The sequence below is a fragment of the Canis lupus genome, chromosome 19 (assembly GCF_011100685.1).
Source record: "Canis lupus familiaris isolate Mischka breed German Shepherd chromosome 19, alternate assembly UU_Cfam_GSD_1.0, whole genome shotgun sequence".
NCBI lineage: Eukaryota > Metazoa > Chordata > Mammalia > Carnivora > Canidae > Canis > Canis lupus.
Genome location: NC_049240.1, coordinates 21,084,820 through 21,104,575, shown reverse-complemented (window position 1 = coordinate 21,104,575; position 19,756 = coordinate 21,084,820). Strand labels below are relative to the sequence as shown.

Here is a 19,756-nt window from a genome sequence, read left to right as displayed (position 1 = left end):
ACCTTGTGTTTCTTGGACTGGCGTTATTGTTTTGCTCGTTGGCCAGAGGGGAGTCTTGTGCCTTAGCCAGATGGCTCTTCCATAGACCTTCTCATACTGCGAGTCTCTTTGACTTCATGGAGATCTCTTTTAAGGATTCATCTGATTGGATTAGACCTAGTCAGTTAATTTCCCCTTTGATGATTTTTTTTTTTTTTTACCTTTGATGAATTTAATCCGGGATGTGAATCCTATCATATTCACAGACTCTGGCCACACTCAAACAGAGGAGAGTATCTAAAATGTGCTCCTTAGAAGTCATGGATTTTTCTGCCCTCTTAGAATGCTGCCTATGACAGTGTTATCAGATTTTGATCAGTTTGATAGCTAATAGGCCAAGTAGCCGTAAAATATTTTCCTTACACCCTTTATTCTTTTGTACCTGTGTATACACAGGTGTGTTTAAATCACCATCTTTCACTCCTTCCACCAGGAACTTAGAGGGAGAACTCGGGCATGATACTGGTAGAGCCACATGCTCAGCTTACTACAAATAAAAATTGTTTCTCTTTATGAGGAATTTTATATCGATACTGAGCACTTAAGGAAATATTTTTTTCGGTTTCATTTTTCTGAATATGTAAATAATTGTTGGTATAATTCTGGAGATTCTAGAATTTATTCTTTTAATTTTTTTATTTAATAAATTTATTTTTTATTGGTGTTCAATTTACAATATACAAAATAACACCCAGTGCTCATCCTGTCAAGTGCCCCCCTCAGTGCCTGTCACCCATTCACCCCCACCGCCCACCCTCCTCCCCTTCCACCACACCTAGTTCGTTTCCCAGAGTTAGGAGTCTTTATGTTCTGTCTCCCTTTCTGGTATTTCCCACACATTTCTTCTCCCTTCCCTTCTATTCCCTTTCACTATTATTTATATTCCCAAATGAATGAGAACATACAATGTTTGTCCTTCTCCAACTGACTTACTTCACTCAGCATAATATCCTCCAGTTCCATCCACGTTGAAACAAATGGTGGGTATTTCTCATTTATTTTTTTTTAATTTTTATTTATTTATGATAGTCACACACAGAGAGAGAGAGAGAGAGGCAGAGACATAGGCAGAGGGAGAAGCAGGCTCCATGCACCAGAAGCCTGACGTGGGATTCGATCCCGGGTCTCCAGGATCGCGCCCTGGGCCAAAGGCAGGCGCCAAACCGCTGCGCCACCCAGGGATCTCCGGTATTTGTCATTTCTAATGGCTGAGTAATATTCCATTGTATACATAAACCACATCTTCTTTATCCATTCATCTTTCGATGGACATCGAGGCTCCTTCCACAGTTTGGCTATTGTGGCCATTGCTGCTAGAAACATCAGGGTGCAGGTGTCCCGGCGTTTCATTGCATCTGCATCTTTGGGGTAAATCCCCAACAGCGCAATTGCTGGGTCGTAGGGCAGGTCTATTTTTAACTCTTTGAGGAACCTGCACACAGTTTTCCAGAGTGGCTGCACCAGTTCACATTCCCACCAACAGTGTAAGAGGGTTCCCTTTTCTCTGCATCCTCTCCAACATTTGTGGTTTCCCCATTCTCACTGGTGTGAGGTGGGATCTCATTGTGGTTTTGATTTGTATTTCCCTGGTGGCAAGTGATGCAGAGCATTTTCTTATGTGCATGTTGGCCATGTCTATGTCTTCCTCTGTGAGATTTCTGTTCATGTCTTTGCCCATTTCATGATTGGATTGTTGGTTTCTTTGGTGTTCAGTTTAAGAAGTTCTTTATAGATCTTGGAAACTAGCCCTTTATCTGATATGTCATTTGCAAATATCTTCTCCCATTCTGTAGGTTGCCTTTGAGTTTTGTTGATTGTATCCTTCGCTGTGCAAAAGCTTCTTATTTCGATGAAGTCCCAATAGTTCATTTTTGCTTTTGTTTCTTTTGCCTTCATGGATATATCTCGCAAGAAGTTACTGTGGTTGACTTCAAAAAGGGTGTTGCCTGTGTTCTCCTCTAGGATTTTGATGGAATCTTGTCTCACATTTAGATCTTTCATCCATTTTGAGTTTATCTTTGTGTATGGTGAAAGAGAGTGGTCTAGTTTCATTCCTCTGCATGTGGATGTCCAGTTTTCCCAGCACCATCTATTGAAGAGACTGTCTTTCTTCCAGTGGATAGTCTTTCCTCCTTTGTCGAATATTAGTTGACCATAAAGTTTAGGGTCGACTTCTGGATTCTCTATTCTGTTCCATTGATCTATGTTTTTGTGCCAGTACCACACTGTCTGGATGACCACAGCTTTGTAGTACAACCTGAAATCTGGCATTGTGATGCCCCCAGATATGGTTTTCTTTTTTAAAATTCTCTGGCTATTCGGGGTCTTTTCTGATTCCACACAAATCTTAAAATAATTTGTTCTAACTCTCTGAAGAAAGTCCATGGTATTTTGATAGGGATTGCATTAAATGTGTACATTGCCCTGGGTAACATTGACATTTTCACAATATTAATTCTGCCAATCCATGAGCATGGAATATTTTTCCATCTCTTTGTGTCTTCCTCAATTTCTTTCAGAAGTGTTCTATACTTTTTAGTGTATAGATACTTTATCCCTTTGGTTAGGTTTATTCCTAGGTATCTTATGCTTTTGGGTGCAATTGTAAATGGGATTGACTCCTTAATTTCTCTTTCTTCAGTCTCATTGTTAGTATATAGAAATGCCACTGACTTCTGGGCATTGATTTTCTATCCTGCCACGCTGCGAAATTGCTGTATGAGTTCTAACAATCTTGGGGTGGAGTCTTTTGGGTTTTCTATGTAGAGTATCATGTCATTGAAGAAGAGGGAGAGTTTGACTTCTTCTTTGCCAATTTAATGCCTTTAATGTCTTTTTGTTAACACTGATTTTCTAAGCACCGAGTGGGTATAAGACTGTCTACACGTCCATCACACGAAGAAGGCAAGCTGCCCAAGCATCCCACAGGATGGCTTCACTGTACACTCTTGAAGGTGGATGCCTAATGATCTAGGGGCAAAATGCAACAGCCACACACCTGTGACCTCTTCAGTTTCCAAAAATACTTAGGAGCAATTCTAACTAAAAAAACAACTGTGGATAAATAACCTCAAGAACAAACAATTTTACATCTTAGAAGAAGGTCAAAGCAATGCATGTGTAAGTCTGGGTGACCCTCTGTTGATATTCTCAAATTAAAGAGAACTTTCAAGGTGTTACCCTCAGCCTCCTGTGCTCCTCCCTTACTTTCCCTCTAAGAGGCTTAATACTTCAGCACTTTGGACCATGAGGAGTTGAAGAGGGCACCACTCCTAGAATATGTTCTAGCTAGACAAAGGAAAGCAGGGAAGAGGTGAAAAAAAAAGTAAAATTGTCATCCTGGTTCTGTGACTTCTAGTGCAACCTTATAATTTCAATTTACTACTCTGACTTGTAACCAGATCACGTTACTAGGTGAGAAGAGGGTCCCTTGTTGTTATACATTCTGAGAGAAAAGAAAATTTAGGGCACCAGAGAACAGGGAGTCTTTACTCTTGGTGTATCGTCTGGTATGCAACATATGTTTATTGAGCGCCCACCAGATGCCGAGTGCTGTGCTTGGCCCTGCTAAAGAATAGATAAAGATAGGTTAGGTCCCTTCCCCCAAGCTTGCACTCAATTCAAGAGAAAAGATGAAAATACATCACTTTGATCATACCTAGCAAACAAAGTGAGGGTCAGCAGACCAGCAGCACTGGGTCACCTGAGATTTATTAGAAATGTGAATCATCAGGCTTTACCCCAGCCCTCCTGAGTCAGAAACTATATTTTACCAAGATCCCCAGGTAATTTTGTATGCAAACCAAAGTACTTTGAGAAGTACTAACAAATAGAACACTATTTTCTCCTCCCATGGGTCTATTATGCTACATCGTTAAAAATGGCCACTGGCCCAGCTACATGCCAAGACCAAATGTGTATGTTCATGAAAGACAAGGATTAATTTAAATGAAATATGCCTACGAGGCTGGAGATAACAATAGACAAGCTTAGCAGAGAGGCTGTTGTTCATTTTTAGTGCTATCAGAGTATAAAGAAAGAAGACATTCTTTTATTTAGCTTGCTATTTGTAGACCACTAAAAGGTACAAGTGACCTCATTAAAGGGAAGAAAAATGTACAGTTTGAAATATGTTTCCATTAGTTTACAAGGCTATAAAGAATAGCATCTGGAGGTTATTCAATTTTATAAAAGATTTTGTGATTTAGTGATTAAAATTCTTGTCTCCATATCCTCTTTCTGGAATTACCATATCTCTAGGATACGTCAACAAAAGGAGACTTATCAGCTAATGAAGGATTTTTTTCAAAGGACATTTCAGTTCGCATGTAAGAAAACCAAAAGTATCAGGGTGAGTTGTGGAAGGCTACAGCATGTAATTTAAGTGCAACATATGTAATATAATATCAAAATATTTTCATATTTAAAAGTTATTTGAAATAAAAAACAGCCAATTATTGTACTCAGTAAAGATAAACAAAACCAATTTTAAAGTGATGGCTGATATCAGCAGAAAATGTACAACAATTGCTTTGTACCACTGGACTATGAGGGAAACATCTGAGAATTATTAATGATTACTAAATTGCTCTTCACAGTGTGGAGGCCAAGAAAAATCAAAGCCATTCCACCTCAAGTTTAGCGTTAGCACAAGTACAGCCATTTTAGGCCCCTGTGAATAAGAGCTGAACTTTATGGGAAAAACTGCAGAATGTCCTCAGTGTCCTCGGCAGGTAATCCCATATCAGAAAGACAACAGAGCCCATGCTCATGGTAGAAAATCCCATATTAGAATAAGAACAGACCCCAAGCCAAGGGCAGGAAGCCCCTATTAGAATAAGAACAGAGCTCAATGCCCTTGAAAGCCCCCTATCAGAATATAAACAGAACTTGAGATTCCTCCATCCCTTCTGAAAATCCCCTAGACCAGCCCATAAAAACCCAGCTGTAACCCACTTTGGGGTCCAAGTCCCTGTTCCGCTGTGTCGGGTATACCTGGACCCAAGCTCAAGCTTGCTAATAAACCCTCGTGCGCTTGCATCGTTGTCAGCTCCTCGGTGGTTTCTTGGATTCGCAATCTTGGGCACAACAACAGTACTGATTACACTTTGCACTATATCTTGCAATTAGGTAGATGTATAATTATTACACATTACCATCGTATTACTATTCTTATACATTCATTCTTTATTCTTTTAGGTCCCTTAAAGAATCAATGGTATTCCTGGAAGCTAAAATAGATTTCATTTACATTAATGCAAGTTCTGATTAGTTAATGGAAAATAATTCTATGCAAGTTCCTGTATTGAATTATCCTTTATAGGTTTTTCACATGACTCTCTACTCTTTGTTTATTAGTATTTGTGGAGTGAAATGTAGTTCAAAAGAAGGAAGATGTTCTTCCTTTTATCTTTTCTGACTCTTTTTAAATGCAAGATTAATCATGTTACTCACTAAACATGACTTCTGAAAATCACATTTGGTCATTGAAGAACTATTTTTTTCTCTTTTATGGACTTCAATTCCCAATAGTGATGATATCTTACCATTTGCTGTGAGAAGGAAAACATAGCTGTGGTCCTAAAAGAAATTAAAAATATACTCTATTCTTGGTATATCACCATTAATGGGAATATAAATTTGTAAGAACATCGCAAAGGCATTTGTTCTATCCAAAGTATTTGTCTTGTTTACCATGATGCTGTGGGATCCATGTTAAGAGATACACACATAAATGGCCCGCACCACTATAGAGTGCTGTTGTTTTATTTGCTTGGTTTGGGTGTTTAATGAGTTAACCATCACTATCTCTAAAGTATGAAGTAGGTCAAAAAATATAAATACCTTAGAAATGAAATATAAATATGTAAGCATATGTATAGGGGGAAATGTGAAAATATTTATATTTCTAGAAATGTCTATATTTCTATAAAATGTATAAATGAACATAAAAATGTCAAACAGTAAGACTTTTAGTTCTAGAATATAAAAGTTCAGGTTTGTCATATTCTTTAGTTAGACACAAAGATATTTCTTCTCAAAGTAACACATTTATTGTAAAAATGCACTTTGGGTGTCATGTTCATCATGAGTGTTTCAGAATTTGAGACATATAAAAAATTTTTTTAGGTAATCTCTAGACCCAACGTGAGACTCAAACTTATAAACAACCCCAAGATCAAAAGTCACATGCTCCACTGACTGAACCAGCCAGGCACCCTTAAAAATTATTTTTAATGGGGTGAGTAGTTTCTATTTTCTCAACCAGATTTTCCAATATTTATTTCATAATCATATCCTTATAGATACAGTTAATTTTAATTACAAGACACTATTCTAACATTTTGCTATATGCATGAAATAGTCAATATCTCATCTTCTCAAAATGAGGTAAGTCGTCTTCCGGGACAGTCTCATACAGACTCATGGAGATGTTGGTAATCAATACAAAGAACATTTAAATAGAGATGAGTGATTTTTCATGTCTCAAAACAGAAATTAATAAATCAGACAAATTCAGTTTTTACAAGAATGGCATAAAATAAAAAATCACAAAGGAAATATAACGATTACTCCAACAGCCCCCTGTAATCAAGCCAGTATCAGAGAAAGAAGAAAATTCTTCAAGGTAAATGTTTCACACTAAGGTTTTTTCTGTTCATTTTCTTGATGTTTATTTAGGAATCACAGCTGGGGTTTTTCACATTAACTTACATATTCTCTAAAATTGTGCCCTATGATTAGAGCTTCTATAATGATGGAATAAAGAAAGGGGCAGGGGGATCCCTGGGTGGTGTAGCAGTTTGGCACCTGCCTTTGGCTCAGGGTGCGGTCCTGGAGACCCGGGATCGAATCCCATGTCGGGCTCCCGGTACTTGGGGCCTACTTCTCCCTCTGCCTATGTCTCTGCCTCTCTCTCTCTCTCTCTCTCTGTGACTATCATAAATAAATTTAAAAAAAAAAAGAAAGGGGCATTCTGGAGACATGATAAATGCCTATTTGGAGCCACAGGACTGAATTATCTGCTTTACAGAACTCAGAGTACATTCTCTGCAAAACTCTTATTATGTAACTGACAGCATTTTGCTAATATTTTTGTCCCTTCGCTTATTTATGTAAGAACTCATTAATGTATGTGATAAAGAACTGTGTGATGCTACGTTGTCCTACAATGCAGTATAGGAAAGGGTCTTTTCTGGAATACAAACTCAATGGTATTTTCTTTACAATTCAGTTCATTTTGTAACATATTACATATTATATACGAAGTACCTACTATGTGAGAAGTATAAGACCCTGTGTTTGACCCTACAAGGGATGGGATATAACAAGATAAATATGACTTAATCCAACAAAATTACAATCTCCTTTTTTTAAAGATTTTATTTATTTATTTATTAATGAGAGACACACACAGAGAGAGAGGCAGAGATACAGGCAGAGGGAGAAGCAGGCTCCACGCAGGGAGCCCGACATGGGACTCGATCCTGGGTCTCCAGGATCAGGCCCTGGGCCGAAGGCGGCGCTAAACTGCTAAGCCACCCGGGCTGCCCAAATTACAATCTCATAAAGAAAACAGGACATGTAGCATTAGTTACTCTACTATAATCTCCCCCATAAAAGTGTCACGGGAATGATTTAAACATGGAGTAGACATATAGAGGACAGAGATAATTTCTTAATAGAGAAGGCTGAGGGAAAAGATATTTGATCCCATGACTTAGGTAGCAGTCACAATACTTTCAATCCAAATATCAGGCATACACTAAAAAAGTTGGTACAGGCTTGGTTTCATAGTTTTTGGTCAATGGCATCATAACTCATTAGCATCTGCTAACACATCAGAAATTCCCCCATGGTCTCCCTCAGCAGTCCTCCATTTATTGTCCTCTTCATCCCTACTCCTGGACCTCTTCCACAAGGCTTCCATGGCACAGAAGACTCTGGGATCATCCCAACCCTCTCTGCTTAGACACACACAACTGCCTCCTAGGAGTCCCAGTGGGAACAGGGACAGTCCTTTTTTGACTTCTCTATTCTTTAGAGTCCTCTAAATTTTTCTGCAGCTGTGATCACCTCTTACTTTTAGGGGACACTACTTTGAGGTAAAAAGATTTTGTGGGAAAGATCCACAGTAGTGTGCACAAATGTATAACATATTGAAAAATGGCTAAGATGTTGCCATGCTGATGGATGCCTGGGTGGCTCGGTGTTTGAGCATCTGCCTTTGGCTCAGGGCATGATCCCAGGGCCCTGGGATCAAGTCCTGCATTGGGCTCCCTGTGAGGAGCCTGCTTCTCCCTCGGCCTCTGTCTCTGCCTCTCTCTCTATGTGTGTCTTATGAATAAATATATAAAATCTTTTTTTTAAAAGGATTTTGCCATGCTGAGATGACAGAATGAACTACTCTTTATATATTGCAATTAGGAAAGTTTAGAGGCCAGTTTCAAAGTGCCACCTCAAAAAATGGGCTGGGGGTAGTGGTACTTTGTCTGGTTTGTCTGGGTGAAAGGAGAAGTAACAGGAGTGACTCAGTCAACATTCTGCCCATAGTGAAGTCATGTACCACAACATAGTAGAACAGCCATTCACTCATTCTTCCTTCCATGAACCCAATACATCTAACATATATGTATCTTATGCTCTATCCAAGTACATGTGTCTTTGAGGTCAAGCCTAATTCATCTGTGAATCCTCAGCACCTAGTTGAAATGATGGGGATATATAATAAATTAATGATATACATTGATGATATATACTGAATTATGGTATTAAAGAGTAAATCAATCAGTACTTGGAAGGAAAGATTAAAGGAAGACTACACAGTTATGATAATGTTGCTTTCCATGTTCTCTATTTCATTTTATCCACCTCATCAACTGATTATGCTGGAAAGTTTTCACAAGGATTTAAGTGCAGAATATGTAATGGACACTGACATCATTGATCTTGTATCTTAAAAAGTATAAAAGCCAGGTTATAATATTAAGTCTGTATGAATCAGGTACCAGTAACATTTAAATGTATAACACTTTTGCTAGAGTTAGCAGTGGATGGGCCCTTAAAAGATCATTATAATAAAGTGTTCCTTATGTACATCTAGAAGCACCCAAGAGTTAATTTTTTAAGAGAACCTACTATTGAGGAGCTCATGTACTCACCTACGATGATTCCCCACTATTTATAAGATAACATCTAAATTACTAGTGAAGCATTTAAAGACCACAGATACATAACATGACCTCAACTCCCCCACTACTCCTGTACATATTTTCTGATCTAATCAAACATATGTTACACATTGCAATTTTCCACCTCTGTTTATTTACACATGGCTCTCTTCTGTTCTCTCCTCCCTTTTACTGAAACAGAAATGTATCATATCTTTCAAAGTTCAGCACACAGCCCATCTCCATCAGGAACATTTTGCTGACTATGCCTCTTCCAAACCCTAAAAAAACACTTGTTATCATTAATGACTATTTGGTATTCAGTAAATCATGTGCATGCATGTATCTGTGCATGTGTGGTTTGTGTATTTAAATGCAGCTATCTTCTCTCCCAAGTCAGGCTGGAAATTGCTATCTGACAAAATATATTTCACCGATTTTTAAATATCCATATCACCCAACAGGTTATTTTTCAATTAGTTCATTGGTGATTATGATCATAGTTTTATTTTTTCTATTTAAAAATATTTTATTATTTATTTATTTATTTATTTATTATTTATTTATTTTAGAGAGAGAGAGAGAGTGGAGGGAGGGAAGGAAGGAGAGGGAGAGAGAAAATCTTGAAACAGGTTCAATGCTGACTGCCTAGCCCAATGTGAGGTTCAATCCCAGGATCCTGAGATCATGACCCAAGTCGCAATTGAGAGTTGGCCACTTAACTGACTGAATCACCCAGGCACCCCATGATGGTAGTTTTAAATGTAAATTAAGAAAAATATCAGAAATCCATATTATCAGAAATCCGGTATTTTCTTTGATAATTTAAAAAACATAAATAAGTAAATACAATTAAGTACATTAATCACTCTGAACTTTAACTCATCTTGAGTCCCCTGTTTCTTCACTCTGATCTCCCTAATTTACTTTTACTTTCTGAATACCACACTAACAAATACAAGGTTTTATCTGGAAGGCAAATGGGTAAATTCTAGTTTTTTCAAGCAGAAGAAATGTATGGTATCCATGTGTTTCAGTGAAAAATAACCTATAGGTGTAATTAAGTGCATTAACTGTTAGCATAATTTATGGACCAGAGTTGTCAAAAAGAAGGCACTGGGGCTAAAATAAGAACATAGAATCTTAGTTATGAACATTGATTTTTTTAATCGTACAGCCCTGAATTTCAATCCTATTCTAGATTATTTACCATGTGAATTTGGAAAAGTTTTAAAATCTATTTAAGGGACACCTGGGTGGCTCAGCTGTTGAACGTCTGCCTTTGGCTCAAGGTGTGATCCCCGAGTTCCCGGATCGAGTCCCACATCAGGCTCTTTGCCCAGAGCCTGCTTCTTCCTCTGCCTATGTCTCTGCCTCTCTCTGTGTTTTTTCATGAATAAATAAGTAAATAAAAAAAAATAAATCTTGTTGCTTATGAGTCTTCAAGATTTAGCTTTCTAGGAAACAAAAAAGATTCATGGCATAGAGTCGAAGATTTCGGTGGCAATCCCATGGGAAAAGCCCCAAACCACTGGGGAGGTACATGGGATATCTGCACCATTTCCTGCATGGAAACCAAAAGGAAGCAGAAATTTCTCACAGAATAATGAGCTGACATGTCTAAGAAAGAAGGGGCCCTCTATGTCCATGCAGAGTTGCTTATACCTCAACATGGAACAGATCAGTTAGTAAATGTATTTCAATCAGTCCCAGAATAGTATGGAAGAAATAGAAAGCCACTGCGATTGAGAGACATGCCTCAGCAACAGGTGTACAGACCAATTTCCCACGGTCAGATAGCAGTCTGGACACCTCAGCGGCTATTAGTATACATCAATGACACAGAACAATCAGATAAGTGCCACTTCACCATTTTACAGCCTCTGCAGCACCAAAAGACTCCAGAACATAGACACACTCATGGGGGCAATTAAGAAATCCTAAATCTCTAGCAGTCTTGGAACAGAGAATCAAACTAGACATCAAGTGAGCTATTTAGAACTACAGAACTGTACATTTCTTACATATGCCAGTGTATAGACGGAGATTGCTATCAGTGTAGATAGAATATATGATCCATGCATTGTTTTCCCATTCCCAGAAAGGCTTCCCCTGTCAAATAGGTTTGGAAAATTCATACTTTCCCTTTGAAAGTCAAATGCCCCAATTTTTTTTCCATATATATTTGACATTACTTGACCCTTTTGAAGTGACCCCATTAATTAATCATCCTGGGAACATTTACACTACATGAACATGCTGTATATTGGCCATGGTGAAAATAAGGCTAAGTGAATTAAAATACACTAATCAACCTTCTTCCTTAGATACAGGCCACAAGACCATGAAAAGCAGTACTTTCAGAAACTTGGCCTTTTGGCGGTGCGCTGGCACTTGCCAAAACAACCAGTGCACTACTGCACCGTCGGCAAAACCAGGACAGCTCTTTGGAGTTTCCCTCATGGATGTCTATGATAATGACAACTTGCCCTTCCCAATTCTGGTAGGTCTCAGTTTGGTCTTTTATTGCCTCCCTGAGGAGAAGAAACTCGGAGAGGCCAAGTGTTTTCATACAAACCTACCCCCAAATATGGAAATTATTAGACAGCCCCTGGCTGTGGCTGAGAAGCCTTGGTAGTATCATTTGATTTAGCCACTGCAGAGTCATGAGGCCAATACATCAGGACAACTTTTTGTCCATTCCACTTGTTTCCATAGAGACCCATGTAGGCCTGTTCAGATCAGTCAAAATGGACTCTGTGTGCATGAATCATCTTCACATTTTCCCATTGTTTTCTGAACTCACAGTAGACTCCAGTCTCCTTCAACTGAGTCTACTTAATCTAACAACAGAAAACATCTTACCTAAGCATAAAGACTCATCCTACGGCAAATATGAATCCATTAATCCTAACAGTATATGTTAAATGACAGCCACAGAGTTTGACCTGTGTTATCTCAAATCGGTCTACTGAATTGTTACTGTGGAAATTTACAAAGTACCCAGTACCTCTGAAAGCACTACACTAGATTTGGGAATGTTATGCTAGGTGTGAAGACATATACCACGTTAGTTACATGCTAGCTACTACCCCGGTCCTTGTATCACAGCAATTTTGGGGGTAGCTAGAACTATCATCCTCCACACTTTACAAATGAATTAGAAATGTTTCAGTACAGTTCGCATGTGCCCCAGGTCACACAATAGAATAGAAGGATAATAGATTTCCGATCCCTTGGTCTTTCTGACTCCAGCCCTTATTATCTTTCTACACTGCAGGGAGAGGACATGACGATAGAGCAAAGGACAGTGAAAGACTCAAGAAGGAAATGTAATTGGAGAATAAGAAGAGAGCATTTGAGCTTGATTTTAATAGAGGAAAGGAAATAGAGGTAGTAGGAATGCAGCATGCAATCACTTAAAGACGAATCAACAAATGGGAAATGAGTATGGCAAAAAGATTTCCATACTTGGGGGAAGAGCATCTATGGAAGGGATAAGGAGAAAAGACTGGTAAAGTAGGAGACAGGCAAGGATTCCACAAAGGCCTTGAAACATGGAGTTTGATTTAAAAGGGTAAATACAATGAAAAAAATCAAATTAAAATAAGTGATTACAATGTTTCAGTGTATGACTGTAAGGTGGATTTTTGGGTAGAAACTATAGAGAGACATTGACTAAAGAATCTAAATGGACTTTAGTCCCCCCAGCTGTAAAACCACATATTGTCACATTCCCTAGGTCTTTCAAAAAGGAAGCAAGCTTTTGCTCTGGGATTGGGATATGAAATGCCATATACTATTCTTCTTTTCCTACAGGATATGCTTTCATTTATCAATCAGAAAGGACCACTCACGAAAGGCATCTTCAGAAAATCAGGAAGTAGAAAATCATGCAGAATCCTAAAGGAGAAACTAAATTCTGGGGACAGAGTGAACTTGGACAGCGAATCTGTTCTTGTGGTAGCATCTGTTTTAAAGGTGGGGAAAGTTCTAGCTTTATCCACACATGAGTAGCTCAAGTGGTGATTGGTGTCTTTCAATCATGATTTTCCAAGAACCATCATAGGCATAACTGATTAAGAATTTGACACACTGGAAAAAACTTCATGAAATCAAATTTTAAGGAAGATACTGTAGGAGTTAAAAGCCCCATACATTAGAAATACTTTGTTTTTACCACACACCCCCACCTGAAGGCTCCATGCAGAATACTAATACTAATATGACTACTAGTAATAATAAGAAATTTCAAAATATCCACTGGCACATACATAATGTTCACCAAAGCAAACATCCTGCTTTTGATGACTTCCTCACCACCCTCCTAATGAAGGCAGTTTCCAAAAGAAAAATCATATGAAACATTTGAAAATAGACATAGAAGTTCACAATAGTAAGCAAATGTTTACTTTATCAGGAATCCAAAAAGGCTCAGTGAGGTGACCAAATCATTCTTAACCATCATTGTCTCCTGTTTCTTAGTGCCTTTTACTTTATAAGTCATGGAGGAAAGATTTTGCCATTTGTGTCTGCTTTCACCACATCCTAAGCATCCTTTAGTTAATATTTGTGATGTCCAGCCCACCATCCAAAGTGATAACAACATGGCAACCAGCTCTTGCTGCATGCCTCTTTTGATAAATCTAACTTTTGAAGTAGGTGCAACGGACAAAAGTAGTTTGGAATTCTGAAAATTCAATGGATCGACTCAAGAAATAGATTAATTTCGAAATTATATACCTAAATCACAGATATCCCATTGTATTGCTAAAATGGTAATGGAGAAAGAAGTGAGAACTAAAACAAAGAATTTAATCCATCTACCTTGGTACATGCTAACAGCTCTAAACAAAACTATGGTAATGCAGTAATGATGACACTCTTAGAATCAAGATCATATTTGGTCCTTCCTTGTCACATTTGGTCTTTCCTTCTCCGCCATTACTGTTCAACTATACAATAAATAGCAATACTCCCTGACCACTACTACACTGGGCTACAGTAAAACACACCACTAAATATATATATATATATAGGGATCAAGAGACAGGGGAAAGAATGATGATACATTAGGTACTCGGGTAACATGATAAGTGTAGCCCTCTTTAAGGTGCACACATGGAATTGATGCTTCTAGCAAGACTTAGTAGGGTCTTTTCTATTTCCATGTTATAAGCACAGACTAGGAAGATGGTGACCACATGTGCATAGAGTTCTTACACATTTCAAAAGTTTTCCCTTCCTAAAGTTGACTAATCTTTGTGGGGAATCAGACTCTGCAACCTTGGCCTGAATAGTATCATGTCAAACTATCTGGAGAATTGGCCTACACTAGAAATGAATATATCCTCAGGACCATCATGAGTTTGCCATTAGACCGTCTACTTTTATACAGTTAAAGAAAGGAAGAATGAAGCAGTTATGAGAGTAGCTTTTGTAATAGTTTGCAAAAAAGTACACAAAAGAGTAAGTGCCATATGATGGAAGGGAGCTTTGTCTTCCTTTCCACTGAAGCCTAGGCTCTGCTTTGATGCTTTCATTTTTGTTGGAGAAAATCTACTCTCCTGCTTTTGCATGTGCAAGTAAATGGATAGTTAGAGCTGAGCTCTGTGTGGGTCACAGTTTGAGTATCTATGAAGGAAGTAGGGACTGAAGTGAAGTTTCAACTCAGTGTTTTCTCTGTAAAACTTCCAATATATATTTTCTATTTTATATCTATGTTTGTTTGTATATATCTTTTTTTTTATCTACATAAGGATTTTCTTCGAAATATCCAAGGATGTATATTTTCATTCTACCTTTATGATAAATGGCTTGGCGTTATTGATGAATTGACTGAGGAGGAGAAAATAAATGCAGCCCAAAGGCAATGATGCAATAATTGCTCTAATCTGGTCATGTCTCAGAAATACAGCCAATATGCTATTAGGAAAATATTGTCTTACTTTTTGCCACTTTGTCCACTAAAATACCGATCAATGCCAAAGAGTTTTAATTCTTCACACCTGTGGAGGCCAGTTTCAGAATACAGGCAAGCCTCATGGCTATTATTGCTCTTCACCTGACCTTATTAATGTGGAATCCTTAGCCATTGTACACCTTCTGAATATATGAAACTGGTAGACAAAACTCAGTGGCCTAAGAGAGATCCTAGAGCATCAACAGCCCATGGTATAACCTTATGTTTGTCAAACATTTAACCAGAGAGGGTTAGCCCAGAAATCGAATTCAGTGAAACATTTTCGTATACATTCATGCCTGGAACTCTGCTACAGCGGGTTGTGTACTAGATCTAGAGAGATGTTCTCTGTTCTCTGTCTCTATGCTTCCAGCTTCCTAAGTGCAATGACTTGCCTTATTCAGAAGTGCATCTTTCTGACTTTAGGCTTCTAGCCCAGCTACCAAAAGCGAATGTTGTTCTCTTGTGATACCTTTTTGGGGTGTTATACAACATTAAGCAATGAACCTCATCCAATCAGATGACAGCTTTTATTTTATCACTGCATATAGCCCCAAGCATTCTTTGTCTGCCTAATTCCTGGAGCTTGGAATTGTAAGACAACTTCATAAAAAAGGTAGAGAGAGCTCTCATTTGTGTCCTCTGGGGTTTAGAATCCATGCTTTGAATCTGAAATGTGTGGTAGTAAATTGGATGGATCAGTACTGAAAAGAGCACATCTTCATAGGCCTCCTTGGAATGGCAGAGTTCGTTATCCTACTCTGGTGGAAATTGGGAAGGGGTGTTGTTAAAGTGGTAAATGCAGAGCTGTTGAGTCGCTTCCTTCCCATCCAAGATATTCAATACTAGACTGACTAAACAAAAGAGAGAGAAGAGTGGTGTGATATGGTAGGAAAGAACCTGGGCTCTGGAGTTTGACAAGCCAAGGTTAAACTCTCAGCCTGATCCTTGAGCGGGGAACTTGTAACCTTGGGCAAAGCCATGGCTCCTCATGACACAGTGGTAACAACACCCAGCTCCTCTGGTCATTACTGGCAGATTCTAGTTGGCTCGGGCACTATGAGCACCCATGGCTCCAAACACATTGGCCTTGCTCTGCAAGTTGTGGCTCATTTAGAAAAATACTTGGCTACTCTTTTGCCTCTGCTACATCAGACAGAAACTACTAGAGTATTCCAGGAATTCCTAATGTAGTCACACCTGCCTAATAAGATGACAGCTTTATCCCAAGCTCATGTCTAGAGCCAGCATTAGGCAAAGCAAGACATGAGAAGGGACTGCTGTTAGATAGACAGACATGTTTTCTCTCCAGCCATGTGAGATTTTCCTCAAGAAACAAACAAACAAAAAAACCTATGATAATCTCCACCTTCCAACTAAGATACTTCCTCATTTAAGAAATGGATTTCATAAGTTTTTGTCTATGGTTTACACATTTAAATAAGACATTATACATAAGTTACAATCCAATATAAACTGGAAACGAAAATTTGAAAAATAAGTAAAGTTTAATAAAGTAGGTTACTTTGAAAACCATCCTAGTTTCAAAAATGTAACCATTGATATCACAAAGTTAGCTATTAAACTAGGCCACAAATTAGAACTTTAGCCCACTGACTAGTAGTATTTTAAAATCTGTACCAAAAGTACACTGTAAAGTATCACTCTATTTTATTTTTCTTAGGGAACTCAGGTTTCTATGTATTTTTTATCAACTCTGCATTCTTCTTAGAAGTCTTTCACATTATTGGTTAGATCCAAGATTTATAAACAAAATGTGACTTATAGCTATGCCATATAAAAAAGAGCACCCCTTTGTGGACTTTTTGCATTACAGGCTTGTCTTGTACACTTTTTGATTGAAAATTGCCTCTAGATATTTGGAGAAGACATCACTTCTCTCTTGGGAGAGAATTCAATGAGTTGTGATAACAATGAGAAGGCTGCAGGTACTGTGAATAATTTAATTGGCTTTGGCCAGATGTAGACAGTAAGGTTGCTGGGGGTCATGGTAGATACTTAGCCCCGTTTTGGAGCCCAGAGCATCCCCAGGGCAATAATTCCCAGCTGCTCCTTCTTCCGAAGGCTGGCTCACAGTTCAAGGGAGGTTTCATACTGTTGGAGAACAAAGAAAGCATAGAAACTTCAAAAAGTTTCTAGCTGTATTAGGAGATAGCATGGTATGTTAGAGTGTTTGGGAATTTTTTTAAACACAGTTTTAAATGGATCTCACATATATATTATATATGTAGTTAAGCATATAATGCATAATTTTGTATTTCTATTTGTAATATATAAATGTGTTTTGTTTGAAACCAGAGCGCAAGGCTTTATTCCTCCTCCCTCCTCGTTTTGCTCAGTGGTCTTGAGGTACCATAGGATTCCAGTGCTCTTTAAAATGAGTTGAAAAGAACCAACATCATTGAGTAAAAAGGACCTGACTTGACTTCAAACCACCTCTCCAGAGTACAAACTCCAGTGCTCCCATTAATCAGCTATATGACATTTGACCTATTACTCAAGCTCAGTATCAGTTTATTCATCCCTAACATGTGGATAAAAATAATGTCTAAATCTCAGATATGCTGTAAAGATTAAATAAGATAATGGATGTAAAATACGTTTCTAATAAAGTAATTAATAGAACTAGGAGAAGTTCCCCTGAGACTAGAGTGAGTATTATTGGAGCCTAGCTGACCACAGCTCTCTGGCAACACCCCATTTTGTAAAACAGAGTTTAGATTCAGAACCTGGAGACACATATCATAAATCCCTCCATAGTTTTGACATCTGCATTTTATGACACATACCTCATTGTGTTGAGGAAATCTTTAGGGTAACCCACGTCATTAGGTATTAAGATTAGTCTTGTGTCATGTCTGAGAATATGTTGGTATAAGACAAGTGTTTGTTTTTCATCAGTGACATAAAAACAAACTGCTGAATCCAAGCCACTGAGAGTGATAGTGATTTCCAAAAAGGCAAAACTGTAGAATGCTACAAAGTACCCATCTGGCATGGGTCCATCCATCTACATGTCTACAGTTTACTAAGTCACTGAAGACTGGAATCTCCATAATGACGCTTGACGTTTCCTCTTTCTTTATTTTTCCAATGAATGATAAATGAACCCCATCCAACACCCAGCTATTTCCATTTAACGTTTTTTCCTTGGTCCCATATATTCATATTGAGGAAATCTTCCCACAAAATATCTCCTTTTTCTTCAATGCCTACCATATCCTATTACATATTTTTTGTATTGTATTTTAATGTATTGTATTGTACTGTACTGTATTGTGTTGTATGTTTTTATATGGATAATAAAAATCATTCCATAACTCAGTAGGTTAGACAACTATTTAACTTGGTTATGATTCACATAACACTTCACTGAAGGCTCAATTGAGGTCACTTGTGCAGTGACCTAATACTCTAGTTAGCCTGCAGCTCATCTGGAGCTAACCTAGGTGTCTGTCTATTGGAGCTGGCTCTCAATTGGTCCTCATGTCTTCCATAAGGTAACTTCTCCTCCTTTCATAGGGTGGAGGAAGAGTTCCCAGAACCAAAAGAGACTTTTCAAGAGTTAATGTTTGAGAGGACTGTGCAAAGGACCATGCCAAAGATGGTGGTTTACAAGATGAGGAAGCATTATTTCTTGAGACCACACATCATAAAACTCATGGCAGCACCACTACTACACATACCCTCTCTTCACTGGCTTTTAATCCTCAGTTCTCTACAACAGCATTTCCTAAGGGGTATTCCAAGTATGGTAGGAAGTATCTTTGAAGTACTAACTCATTTTTTTACCTCAGGTATTCCGTCCCTCATCCTTCTTCCCATCTTAAGCTGCCTTAAGAGACAACTAAATCACCTCCTCAGGGAATAGAAGAGGAGAATATGAGGAAAAGGAAGCTCTTTGTTGCTTATAAGTCTTAAAGATTTAGCTTTCTAGGAACCAAAAATGATTCATGGCATAGAGTAGAAGATTTTGGTGGCAAACTCATGGGAAAAGCTCAAAACCACTAGGCAGGTACATGGGATATCTGCACCATTTCCTGCATGGAAACCAAAAGGAAGCAGATATTCCTCACAGAATAGCGAGCTGACATGTCTAAGAAATATGGCCCTCTATGTCCACGCAGAGTTTCTTATACCTCAACATGGAACAGATCGGTTAGTAAAAGTATCTCCATCAGTCACAGAATAGTATGGAAGAAACAGAAATCCACTGGGTTTGAAAGACATGCCTCATCAACAGGCACACAGACCAATTTCCCAGGTCAAGAGAGCAGTGCCGACACCTCAATGGCCATTAGTGTACATCAATGACACAGAGCAACCAGATAAGTGCCACTTCACCATTTTACAGCCTCCCTGGCACTAGAAGACTCCAGATCATAGACACACTCATGGGGGCAATTAAGAAATCCTAAAACTCTAGCAGTCTTGGAACAGAGAACCAAACTAGACATCAAGTGAGCTGTTTAGAACTACAGAAGTGTAGGTTTCTTACATATGCCAGTGTATAGACAGAGATTGGTATCTGTGCATATAGAATATATGATCCATGCATTGTTTT

The 19,756-nt window shown here is 38.3% G+C and overlaps 1 long non-coding RNA gene and 1 other non-coding gene across 2 annotated transcripts; both read left to right on the top strand.

Annotated features, from left to right (window-relative positions):
• Nucleotides 1-5,028: 5,028 nt before the first annotated feature.
• LOC119877278 lies at nucleotides 5,029-10,554 on the top strand. The gene is made up of 3 exons (XR_005373987.1): nucleotides 5,029-5,169; nucleotides 6,169-6,280; nucleotides 10,411-10,554. It is a non-coding gene; the product is annotated as an uncharacterized LOC119877278 (long non-coding RNA).
• Nucleotides 10,555-11,579: 1,025 nt separating this feature from the next.
• LOC102152069 lies at nucleotides 11,580-19,309 on the top strand. Its single transcript, XR_005373988.1, has 3 exons — nucleotides 11,580-11,712; nucleotides 13,029-13,190; nucleotides 17,009-19,309. It is a non-coding gene; the product is annotated as a rho GTPase-activating protein 20-like (transcript).
• The last annotated feature ends 447 nt before the right edge of the window (nucleotides 19,310-19,756 follow it).